General features: G+C 42.9%; 1 protein-coding gene across 1 annotated transcript in view; it reads right to left on the reverse strand.

The window, feature by feature from the left end:
* shoc2 (SHOC2 leucine rich repeat scaffold protein) overlaps positions 1–9255 on the reverse strand; it is a 135154-nt gene extending 125899 nt beyond the window's left edge. The window contains exon 1 of the mRNA XM_068053004.1: positions 8832–9255. The gene's annotated coding sequence lies outside the window, so the exon portion shown is untranslated. The remainder of the gene's footprint in view (positions 1–8831) is intronic.
* Positions 9256–12194: the final 2939 nt, after the last annotated feature.

The raw sequence follows: 12194 nt of genomic DNA on the forward strand, positions 1-12194 counted from the left end.
GCATCCCTTTTAACCTGAAAACACTGAGCGTTTTTAAAGCAACATGGAGACAGCTTGGTAGCCAAGTGGTTACGGTGATGACAAGACAGAGGAGCAAAGGTGAATCATCATTGTTTACCAACACTGAAATCAAGAGGGTCCAAGCTGAGCACCCATGGAACACTTTAGAACGTGTCATGGAGAAACATCAACCAACGTTCCAGCCTCCAAGTGCTGCCCAGTGGCCTCGTGTTGATCTGCACGAGTGTAAGAATTTGCTTGGCTGCAATTTCTCCCCACACTGCCCCACCCACACTAAATACAGCCTACCAACACTCATTATCTCACACAGGACTTGGGTACAAAAATCAAGGCCAACACTCCAGTGCAGTACTGAGGAAATGTTGCACTGTCGGAGGTGTCGCCTTTTGGATGAGACCTTTAGCTGAGGCCTTGTGTGCCCTCTTGGGTGGGCACAAAAAATCCCTTGGCACTATTTTGAAGAGCAGGTGAGTTAGCCCAAGTCCTGGCCAATATTTATTCCTCAATCAACATCTCAAATAGATTTTCTGCTCATTATTACATTGTTGTTTGTGGGAGTTTGCGGTGTGCAAATTTCTTCATTTGCACTTCCTACATTACAAAACTGACAACACTTCAAAAGTGCTTTTTTGGCTGTAAAGTGTTTATTTATTTATTTTTATTTATTTAGAGATACAGCACTGAAATAGGCCCTTCGGCCCACTGAGTCTGTGCCGACCAACAACCAATACTAACCCTACAGTAATCCCATATTCCCCACCACCTACCTACACTAGGGGCAATTTACAATGGTCAATTTACCTATCATCTGCAAGTCTTTGGCTGTGGGAGGAAACCGGAGCACCCGGCGAAAACCCACACGGTCACATGGAGAACTTGCAAACTCCGCACAGACAGTACCCAGAATTGAACCCGGGTCCCTGGAGCTGTGAGGCTGCGGTGCTAACCACTGCGCCACTGTGCCGCCCGTGTTGTTGTGGTTGTGAAGGCACTATATAAATGCAAATCTACTTTTCTTATCTGGTATCAGCCTTGGCTCAATCACAACCGAGTCAGAAGGATGTTTGTTTAAGCCTCACTCCACATACTTAGGCACATCATCTACGCTGGCACTTCAATGTAATATGAGGGAGTGCTGCACTGTTAGAGGTGCCACCTTTCAATTGAAGCACTAAACAGAGACCCCATCTGCCCTCAGGTGGGTACAGAAAATACTACGACACTATGCAAAGAGAAAGATGGAGTTCTTCCACTGTTCTGGCCAACATTTATCCCTCAACCAATACCTAAAAAACAGATGGCCTGATCATGTTTCATTACTGCTTGTGGGACCTTGCTGTGCACAAATCGGCTACCATGTTCCCTGCATTACAACAATGACTACGTTTCAAAGTACTTCATTGGCTGTAAAACACTTTGGAAAGTCTTGAGTCATGAATGGTTCAATAATCAATGCAAAGCTTGTTATTTTTTTTTTTACACACATGGCACCTATGCAGCTGTACCCTAACAAGAAGTCAACACTTCCGAGAGGGGAGGGGGAAATGTATTTTCAGTAGGTTTTTTTTTAAAATCCACACCAAAGCACTGAGGCCAAAGCAGAAGAGCTGTCCCCAAATATGCCTTTCCATCATACCAATGTGCTAACTACTGTGTGTAAATTTCTACAAGTACACTGATTTGTTTGGTAGCTGACGCAAACAAAAGCTAAAAATTAATATATCTTATGAGTTCCTGATTGAATGTTCAGAGATTTCTTTTGCCCTCCCTTTTAAAGTATTCTTGATGTCAAACATCATTATTTAGTACAAGCCAAAGGCTATGATACTCAGACACTGAGCACATCAGCAGAAAACATATCAAAAAGGAAAAGTTCAATAGCATTTTGCAAGACATCTAGCATTAAACTTCAGCCCCAAGGTTAGATTATAGAAGCAAAAAAAATTATATTGTTAGCACTTAGTTTTAAACATGTCAGGCAGCATGTACACATTTTGGATCAAAATTTACAATTACCAACATCTAGTTATACAAATGGATCACTTAACTGAAATGTGGGAATCATGTTGCTCTGGCATGTGCCACTTATCTCAACTGCATAATTACTTTACAGGGCTTTTCCTGAGAAATTAGGTTTAGACATGACCTGGAAAGCTCTTGTTTCACTGGTACCTAATATGTTGGATTGTTACCGTACTTAGAAAACCAAACTCATACATGGTATTCCCATTGAAAATAAATAGGGGTTACAATGAGTCTAAGCAAATTATGAGCCCCCACCGCATAAAAACAAAATATACTACATTTTTCATGTTACTACTAAAATTACCATTCTTAGCTCTTACTTCCTCAGTTTTGTGGATTACAAGATTACAATGATTATTCACAAATTAAATCTCATGATACAGTTCTTTAAGTGGCAACTATCCTCTCGTACCTTACCCAAGTAAATCTAGATTAGAGTTAGGTCACAGATCAGCAGGCTTGAGGAGCTAAATGGTCTACTCCTGTTCCTAGATGGGTGCCAGCAGACTAGTCAGCTAAACTTGATCCTATCTTCATGCAGTGTGCACATATACACACGCCCATATACTTTCCAACAAGAGTCACTGCACACTGATCAGGAAACCCAACTGATTTGCCTCCACCTAAACCTGGGACAATGTGGTATATGTCAGCAGCTTTGCTGAAAACAGTTAACTCAGACTAGGCATCGAACTGGGATTCAAAAATACAATCAAGGCATCGGAAATGGCAGTATTATACATTATCTTTATCTTTAATTCAGCAAGAAAATTTAACTTGCATTTGCCTTTCATGATCTCAAAGTCACTAAGTGCTTCTCATCAATTCACACAACAAGACCTCATTAACAAGAAAGATTTGTTTTAATGATGTTGGTTGAGGGATAAAATGTTAGCCAGGACATCAGGAAAACTCCCTGCTCTTCAAATAATGCCACATGATCTTTTGTGCCAACCCAAATTCAAGATCTCATTCTAAAAATGGCACTGTTGACAGTGCAGCACTCCCTCAGGACTGCACTGGTGTCAGACTAGATTATGTGCTCAGGTCTTTGAAGTAGGGCTTCAACGCACAACCTACTCAGAGGACAGAGAGTTCTCTCTCTGAAACAAGGCACCCATTTCTATGCCAGTTAACGTAAAAGAACAGTAAGCAAACAAAAATATGGTAAAATTGTCACCTATTAGTCCCCTAAATAGAATTCCTCCTTGTGGAATTTTGAGACAGAAATAAGTATTGTACTCCTTTTTGTATAACGGTACCAATATGCTTAAAAAAAGCATGTAAGCCAATAAATTGTATTGTTGTGCCAATACACTTCTTGTGTGATCCTCTTAATTCCAGACTTCAAATTATTCTTACCACCGGCAACAGACCTACAGCTATTAGTACTTCATCCTAGTGCATTTTATATAACTCAACATACACAGCTCTCCAGACATAATCCAAAATTGGAAGAACAAAATATGTACTGCTGGGTGGCTTTCACATTTCAAGTGGACACTGTATAAACATTTCACATGCCTACCATTACAGTTCACTGAAATCCTAATGACAACACGGGAAAGCACTTTCATCCTCCATTTATACATTTTAGATGTTTAAAGCATTAGTGAAAACTCAATTTAGGAGCTACATAAAGCTTTTGAACTGCAAGCTGCTGCTGAAAGTTGAGAACTTTAAAATTAACCATTGTAAGTGCAGTAAAGCATGTTGTCCACCAAGTCACAGATATTGAACAACATTTTACCATCAAACTCCATTATTTTGAGCCATCAACTCCCAAAGCCTCGTACTGTTGCATCTCGCACTTGTACCAGCAAGCCAACTGGAGTTAAAGCAGAAAGTGAATTTTCAACTTCAAATAATTGCATGCAAAATAATGGGTTTGCACACTGACTTTTCACAAGTCCAAAGTTTTAATAGTCCAAACTGTTAGGCTTCTAAGCAACAAAAAGAAATTAGCCACCTTCAACTCAGTTCTTGGGCAGCATGAGATCACTACACAACTTTTAATCTAGTACAAATGGTAATTTCAACTCAGCAGAGCCAAAGCAATGGCTGGTATAAGGTACAGAGAAATCTACACTGGTGCATTTTGGAAATGTTCTTCTGAGGTTGGTATGTTAAGGCAGCAAAGAGGGGACTTTGCTCTGAAACTCATTGTGTTGAACCCAACTTGGGAGTGATTGCTGGCACAAAATCAAAGAAGTGCTCCACTCCCTCAGACTGACATGCCTCGGGATAAAATTCACCCAATTTGTTTTTAATGAAAGTTACACAAGAAAACAATTCATGGTAAAGAGTGCCATATTTGGAAAGACAGTAGATTGGATGCAAGATTTAACATATACCCTACAATATAATCACGCCAAGCAGTACTATGTTGGTGGGATAATGCTGCAGGTCCTGATCTATTTGCAATCAACTGCTTCTCTATGGTAGTAAACAAATTATCAACTTAAGTAACACTGGTAATTTATGCAATAAATGAAGCCACCAACATACAACAGTAAACTTTGTATTAGATGCACTATACACCCATTCTATGGTTGTAAACAAACAAATGCACAATAAGAGTAGGCATTTCAATTTAAGAATTCAGTGTACAGAGCTAATATTTACTATTGTGAAAAAAATGAAAGATCCATAATTTGGCTGACAACCAAGGTAAGAGTGCGCATGCTGAAATTTTAGAACAGATATGGAGGATCATTCTTTGTACTAAAAACTGAACTATGCAATTATTTGAATTAAGCAAGAAACTAGAAAATGGGAATTTGATGCTAAAAATTTGAATTACGCAACACTGAATCAAATAGAAGCAAAATACTGCGGATGCTGGAAATCTGAAATAAAAACAAGAAATGCTGGAACCACTCAGCAGGTCTCGCAGCATCTGTGGAAAGAGAAGCAGAGTTAACGTTTCGGGTCAGTGACCCTTCTTCGGAATGGTGAAAGGTACCTCAATGGCTATAGATGGCTGTGGCATGCTTAGACTCAAAAAGGCTGCAATATTTTTTCAGCACATAATCATTTATTTTAGGAAAATTTGCGCTCTACTTCCTGCTTCTTCTCGTTGTCTACAGAGTAACACTCCAAGATCCCTAATTAATTTAAAGCATTAGATGTACCTCCTCCCCCCCACCCTCACAATTAGTTCTCAAGAGTCTTGACATGCCAACAAAAACACCAGTGACAGAGTACATTCTGGGATCAGATTAAGCTACTTGATGTACTAATGTAAACATGTAGTATTTCTTCCCCTTTAAATCAACTGAGCAATTTCACAAAATCAGCCACCCAATTATCTCTCTGTATGTAAGCACATTCTCAACTGACTGCAAGTTCATATAATGCAGTGGTGACATCTTGTGTAAGGAGTCTGATGTCTAACCATACTATTCAGGATATAAGAGATACTGAGCTTTCAAGCATCCATCCATGTGGCAGAAAAGCAGTTTCTCCTAGTCATCAGAACGTGATGTTTAGACAGATTTCATATAAACAACTTGCATTTGTATATCATTAACATAGATAAACATCCCACAATGTTTCAGAGACATAGTCAGACAAAAAAAGGCCAAAGGAGGATATATTAGGAGGAATAACCAAAAGTTTGGTCAAAGATTGCGGTTTTAAGTAGGGTCTCAAAAAAAAAAAGGAAAGCTGGAGACACACAATTAGGGTTTAAAGAGGGAATTCCAGAATATGACGCCTGGACAGCCTGCTTGTTGATTGGAGTGGGGGACAGAGTCGAAGTAATGGAGAGTTCAGAGTAGATTGCATGGCTGAAAGAGGTTAGAGATAGGAAGGAGTAAGGGCATTGTGTGTTCTAAACTTCAGGATGAGAATTTTAGACTGGAGAAGTTGAGGGGCCAGTTGCCAATGTAGGCAAGGAGATGAGTGAGCCAGAGTTGTTATGGGACAGGATAACAGGAACAACAGTTTTGGGTGAGTTGTGGCTTAAAGACTGTGGAGGATGGGAGGCTGTTCAGGACAGCATGGCAAACGTCAGCATGGATTACAGCTTCAGCAGATGGGATCAGTTGGGCACTGCTACGATGTGAAAGTAGGCAGTCTTTGTAACGAAGAGCATATCGGGTTGAATAGGACTGAGTGACGGCCAACAGTCTGGTTCAACCCCTTGACAATAGTCGAGGAGGGGGGATGCAATCAGTTACAGGGTGGGAGGTGGGGTGAGAAAGCAGCGCGGAGGCAGCTGAATGGATGTTGAAATCCTAGTGACAAAGTAGTCTTGATACTTGTTGGAGATGAGGACAACAGGGACAGTGGAGAGGAGTTTAAGGAGACAATTCATAATGGAGTATCTTTGCTTCCTGGAATGATCCTGAAGGGTCAGTTTTGGCAGGAGAGGACCTGATGTGGTCCAAATAGACCTGATGGACAGTTAAACCAGTCGTGCAACAGATATGCTCAAGCCTGCACCATCAGTGACTTGAAGGAGTCAAAATGGGGAGAATGTCAAGAAAATACACAAGATGGAAGAGTAAAGGTTTTACTGCAGACACAAGGTGAGAGAGTAGTTAGGGAGATCAACAGCTGCAGAAGTATCGCGGCAGATGGAAGGCCAAAGGCTAGGCAATTGGCAACTTTAAAGAGCAACCATAGGTGACTTCAGGGAATTTTATGTTCCCACGATAAGTCACAGAAAGAAATATGTTTTGGGGGGGGGGGGGGGGGGGGTTGGGCAGGGGGTGGCGTGAGTGGTGAGGGAACGTAAGGTTGTGATCAAGACCACAGGAGCAGAGAGTCTACACAATAAAGTCAAGACAGTGTTCATGAATATGGATAGTAGAGCTTCTATGGAGAGAGAGGTTCAACAAGGACAGTGAAATCAGAGAAGGGCAAATGGATGAGTTGAAATGGAGACTGAAATCACTATGGATAAAGAATGCTCAGTGCATAGACTGAGGGAAAAAGTAGGGAAGACATCTCAGGGAAAAACTTGGCATAGGGCAGCAGAGAAGAATAATTTTGAAAGACAAACAAGGAGGGGCAGAACAAGACGAGTTACTTGAAGGAAAATGTGTCAGAGCAGTATGTGCTAGAGGGGATAGGGGAAACATCAGTAGTGTGATTTGGTAATACGGGCCATACAGTCACCATCGTTGTTTGGATGACCTTAAGAAGCAAGGTGGCACCACCTGTTCGCCAAATTTCAGTCAAAACTGTGAAGGTCAATGTAATCATTCAGAATAAGGTCATGGACGAAGGGAGCATTGTTTGCAAGTGAAAAGACATTCTGGAGGGAAATGCAGAGAGTGGCAACCATTGTCAACCTGCTGGTAGAGCCCAAGGGGAGAGTGGTGGATGGGGCGAGTGGTGGATGGGTTGAGCAGGAAAGGAAGAAAGTTGCGAAATTGGCTCCCAGTAGGTCCTGAGTGACTCCAATGTTCAGCAAAATGTCATGGAGCTTTCTGATGGCAGAGTGCACAATGGCCAGCTACACAGCTCAAAAGCAGACCTAAAAGACCCCACAAATGTACATAAATAAAAGTGCACACTTTCAAAGAAGTACTCTCATCTAGAGACTCAATTAATATAAAGCAAATGGAACTTTGCTCTTTTGGTTTACAATGTCAAATTTTGATATTTGATATTCCTACTGCTTTGCAATCACATTCCAACTATCTACGCTGGAGTATTCAAATAAATTACAGCTGAATTTCACCCTTTTCTGAATTTCAAATCAGGATTTACAAAAAGTACACTACAATTTTTAACAAAACTACTTCTGACACACACACATCACACTTTAGGCCAGCTGTAAAAGTTGACCTGACCTGCAGCCTTAAACTTACAAGCAATTCACTGACTTCTAATTTACTATGATCTTAACATTACATGAAGTCATACGGGAACAGTTTTAATGGGGCAGCACAGATTAGCAGTTCAATATCACAACGGTGCTCCACACTGCCCTGAAGCAACACTGGAGAAATCCCTTGGTGTTACAAAACTGCACTGCATTTCACCTTTCCTTAATAAACTCTCCTACTAATTCATATAGCGTCAATTTGCAGCGTTGGTTTTAATACAATTCCAAGTATACGCGAAGACTTTACACTGGTATACAAACGAACATGGCATGTTCCTTTCAAACAAGTCACTTTTTTGTTACAAGATGATACATAATGTGAAATATTTAACATTTCTTCCCGTCCAAATCTACAGCTGTACTACAGACATTACTCACATTTTTAAATAGTCTAGGTGCGTGTGAATTGTAACACGCTTTGTAATGCCTCGGTACATTCGACTTTGTCAACAAAGTGATTCAAGTTTGTCAGTTCTCTTTTTTAAAAAAATGCCCTATACTTGAAACCCCATTTCCCCCACCACAATCAGAATCCAGCTCACACACGCCACCCTTAACAGACGATGTTTGCAGATAAATAGATCGGAAAAAGTCTTATTCTTCCCCAAAGCATTCCCTCTAGTTAGCAAATCCTTCAAAATAAATCTTAAAAATGAAGTCAAGTATTGGGAAGGAGTCTTATTTCTTCTAAACCCCCTTCTTTGCCTGAACAAACAAAAAAAAACCCCATGCTAAAATGTGCCAGCTCAGAGCAGACAGAAACTGCGCCGAGTTTGCACAAAAGGAAAACCTAACATATTTGAAAATATATATACATTTATATTACAATATGCATTTCCGCTGTTATTGCTTCCCACAACAGAAGCTCAGTCTCACACCAAACAACGCCCATCCAGACACCGCCACCAGCCGCAGTGGGTCAATGTACATTTGCAGCTTTTACCTGTGCGAGTGGCCGACTTTCCTCCTGCAGCCGTCGTCGGACTGCAGCCCGGAGCCGCGGCTTTTCCTCCCACTCGGTGGCTCAATCTCTTCCAAGGCCCAGCCCCACTGACAGCCCGTCACCAATACGGCAGCACCGGCCCAGTCACCTCCCCACAACCCTACCCACCCACCCCCCCCACCAACCCCCGGGCCCTCCCTCTCCCCGAGCGCCGCTGCCGTTAGCCGGTTTACCCGGAGCCCGGCCGCTGAAAGCCTCAGGGCTGCTGATCCGCGGCCGCTTACAAAGCGAATACGCGGCGGAGATGGTTTAACGCCGATATTTCAGGCCTCGCCGTCACTGTTATTATTGCCCCCGCTCTCCCTCACACACTGACTGAGCTCCGGGCGACACTCCGAACAACTCCCGAGCACCAGCCCGCCGACGGCATTGCGTCACCGCCGCGACGCCCAATTCTGAGGTCATCGCGTAACGTGCGCGCGTTCCCTGTGCACGCCACACCCCGCCAGAGCGCGCCCGTCGGGGGCGCGGCCTCGAAGCCTTTTCTCTGAAATCACCAAAAGGGAGACATAAAGGGGTTGCTTCAAAGTGCATCAACCAAAAAAAACTGGCCCCCTTTGTCGAGAACTAATGCAGAGCTTAACCATAAAGAGAAACAAAAGAAGCTGATAAACTTAAAATAATACAGATGCAGTATAAAAGCAAAAAATGCTGGAAATACTTAGAAGGTCAGGCACCATCAGTGGAGAAAGAAACAGGGTTAACTTGTTAGTCGTGGTTCCATTGGTAGCACTCTTTGAAGGTTTTGGGTTCAAGTCGGGCTCCAGGACTTGAGCACAAAAATCTAGACTGACGCTCCAGTGCAGTATTTGACGGAGTGCTGCACTGTCAAAGGTACCATCTTTCAAATGAGACATTACAATGAAGCCCTGTTTGCTGTCTAAGGTGGATGTACTATTTCGTAAAGGAATTATTCTAGACAATATTTATCCCTCGATGAACTTCACAAAAACATATTATCTCATCATTATCATATTGCTATTTGTGGGAGCTTGCTGTGTGCAAATTGGGTGTGACCTTTTAAAAGTTGCTGGAAAGTGCTTTGGGATGTCACGAAAGGTGAATATAAATGCAAGTCTTTCTTCAACATTTCAGATTAATGATCTCTCGTCAGAACTGATATTATTACAGTAGCTCCTTCTTCTTTGGCCTCCTTGTCTCGAGAGACAATGGGTAAGCGCTTGGAGGTGGTCAGTGGTTTGTGAAGCAGCGCCTGGAGTGGTATTAAAGGCCAATTCTAGAGTGACAGACTCTTCCACAGGCGCTGCAGATAAAATTGGTTGTCAGGGCTGTTACACAGTTGGCTCTCTCCTTGCACTTCTGTCTTTTTTCCTGCCAACTGCTAAGTCTCTTCGACTTGCCACTCTTTAGCCCCGCCTTTACGGCTGTCTGCCAGCTCTGGCGATCACTGGCAACTGACTCCCATGACTTGTGGTCAATATCACAGGACTTCATGATGCATTTGCAGACGTCTTTAAAGTGGAGACATGGACGGCCGGTGGGTCTGATACCAGTGACAAGCTCGCTGTACAATGCATCCTTGGGGATCCTGCCATCTTCCATGCGGCTCACATGGCCAAGGCATCTCAAGCGCCGCTGGCTTAGTAGGGTGTATATGCTGGGGATGTTGGCCGCCTCAAGGACTTCTGTGTTGGAGATACGGTCCTGCCACCTGATGCCAAGGATTCTTCGGAGGCAGCGAAGATGGAATGAGTTGAGACGTCGCTCTTGGCTGACATATGTTGTCCAGGCCTCGCTGCCGTAGAGCACGTTACTGAGGACACAGGCTTGAAACACTCAGACTTTTGTGTTCCGTGTCAGTGCACCATTTTCCCACACCCTCTTGGCCAGTCTGGACATAGCAGCAGAAGCCTTTCCCGTGCGCTTGTTGATTTCTGCATCGAGAGACAGGTTACTGGTGATAGTTGAGCCTGGGTAGGTGAACTCTTGAACCACTTCCAGAGCGTGGTCGCCGATATTGATGGATGGGAAATTTCTGACGTCCTGTCCCATGATGTTCATTTTCTTGAGGCTGATGGTTAGGCTAAATTCGTTGCAGGCAGCCGCAATCCTGTCGATGAGTCTCTGCAGACACTCTTCTGTGTGGGGTGCTAATGCAGCATCGTCAGCAAAGAGGAGTTCCCTGATGAGGACTTTCCGTACTTTGGTCTTCGCTCTAAGATGGACAAGATTGAACAACCTGCCATCTGATCTTGTGTGGAGGAAAGTTCCTTCTTCTGAAGACTTGAACACATGTGAGAGCAGCAGTGAGAAGAAGATCCCACACAGTGTAGGTGCGAGAACACAGCCCTGTTTCCACTCAGGATAGGAAAGGGTCAATTGTGCCTTTCATATTGTCATGGAATGAGGTGATGGTACTTAGTAGCTTTGGTGGACGTCCGATCTTTGCTAGTAGTCTGAAGAGACCGCGTCTCAAGTATATTGTATTACTGTATTATATTATCATCTTATTACCAGTATCCACTGGAACGGTTGCAGGACATCTCTCCACCGGTAAAAACAAGGGGAAGCTCTGTGTTAGGGAGATACAAAAGGAATTATATTAATGTAAGGGACAGCAATCTTTTAATCTATGGAGGTAGGATTTTGCATTTCTATAGTGCCTCTTACCACCTTAGGATGTCTCAAAGTGCTTGACAGCCAATCAAGTACCTTTGAAGTGCTGTGTGTTATTTTCATTGTTAAAACTCATTAAAAAAAATAAAATAGCAGAAAATATAACATAGCTCCATAGATTTAGATCCTGGGGAATCCAAATTGCAAGCCATATATGATTCACATGACCCAGCGATCTGGTCCGTTAAGACCCACAAGCTCCATCTCTATCTTTGTGCTTATATTCCCCCTGACTCACTTTTGTATATCTAAGTTTCTTGCACAACTGGATTGGAACTTAGAATTCACAAGTATGCCATTTTGATTCTCCAGTGGTAAAGCAGCTGTTCCCTCAATGATTGAATTAAGATTTCTCTAACAATTGGGCGGCACAGTGGCGCAGTGGTTAGCACCGCAGCCTCACAGCTCCAGAGACCCGGGTTCAGTTCTGGGTACTGCCTGTGTGGAGTTTGCAAGTTCTCCCTGTGTCTGCGTGAGTTTTCCCAGGGTGCTCCGGTTTCCTCCCACAAGCCAAAAGACTTGCAGGTTGGTAGGTAAATTGGCCATTATAAATTGCCCCTAGTATAGGTAGGTGGTAGGGAAATATAGGGACAGGTGGGGGTGTGGTAGGAATATGGGATTAGTGTCGGATTAGTATAAAATGGGTGGTTGATTGTCAGCACAGAC

The sequence above is a fragment of the Heterodontus francisci genome, chromosome 20, assembly GCF_036365525.1.
Source record: "Heterodontus francisci isolate sHetFra1 chromosome 20, sHetFra1.hap1, whole genome shotgun sequence".
Classification (NCBI taxonomy): Eukaryota; Metazoa; Chordata; class Chondrichthyes; order Heterodontiformes; family Heterodontidae; genus Heterodontus; species Heterodontus francisci.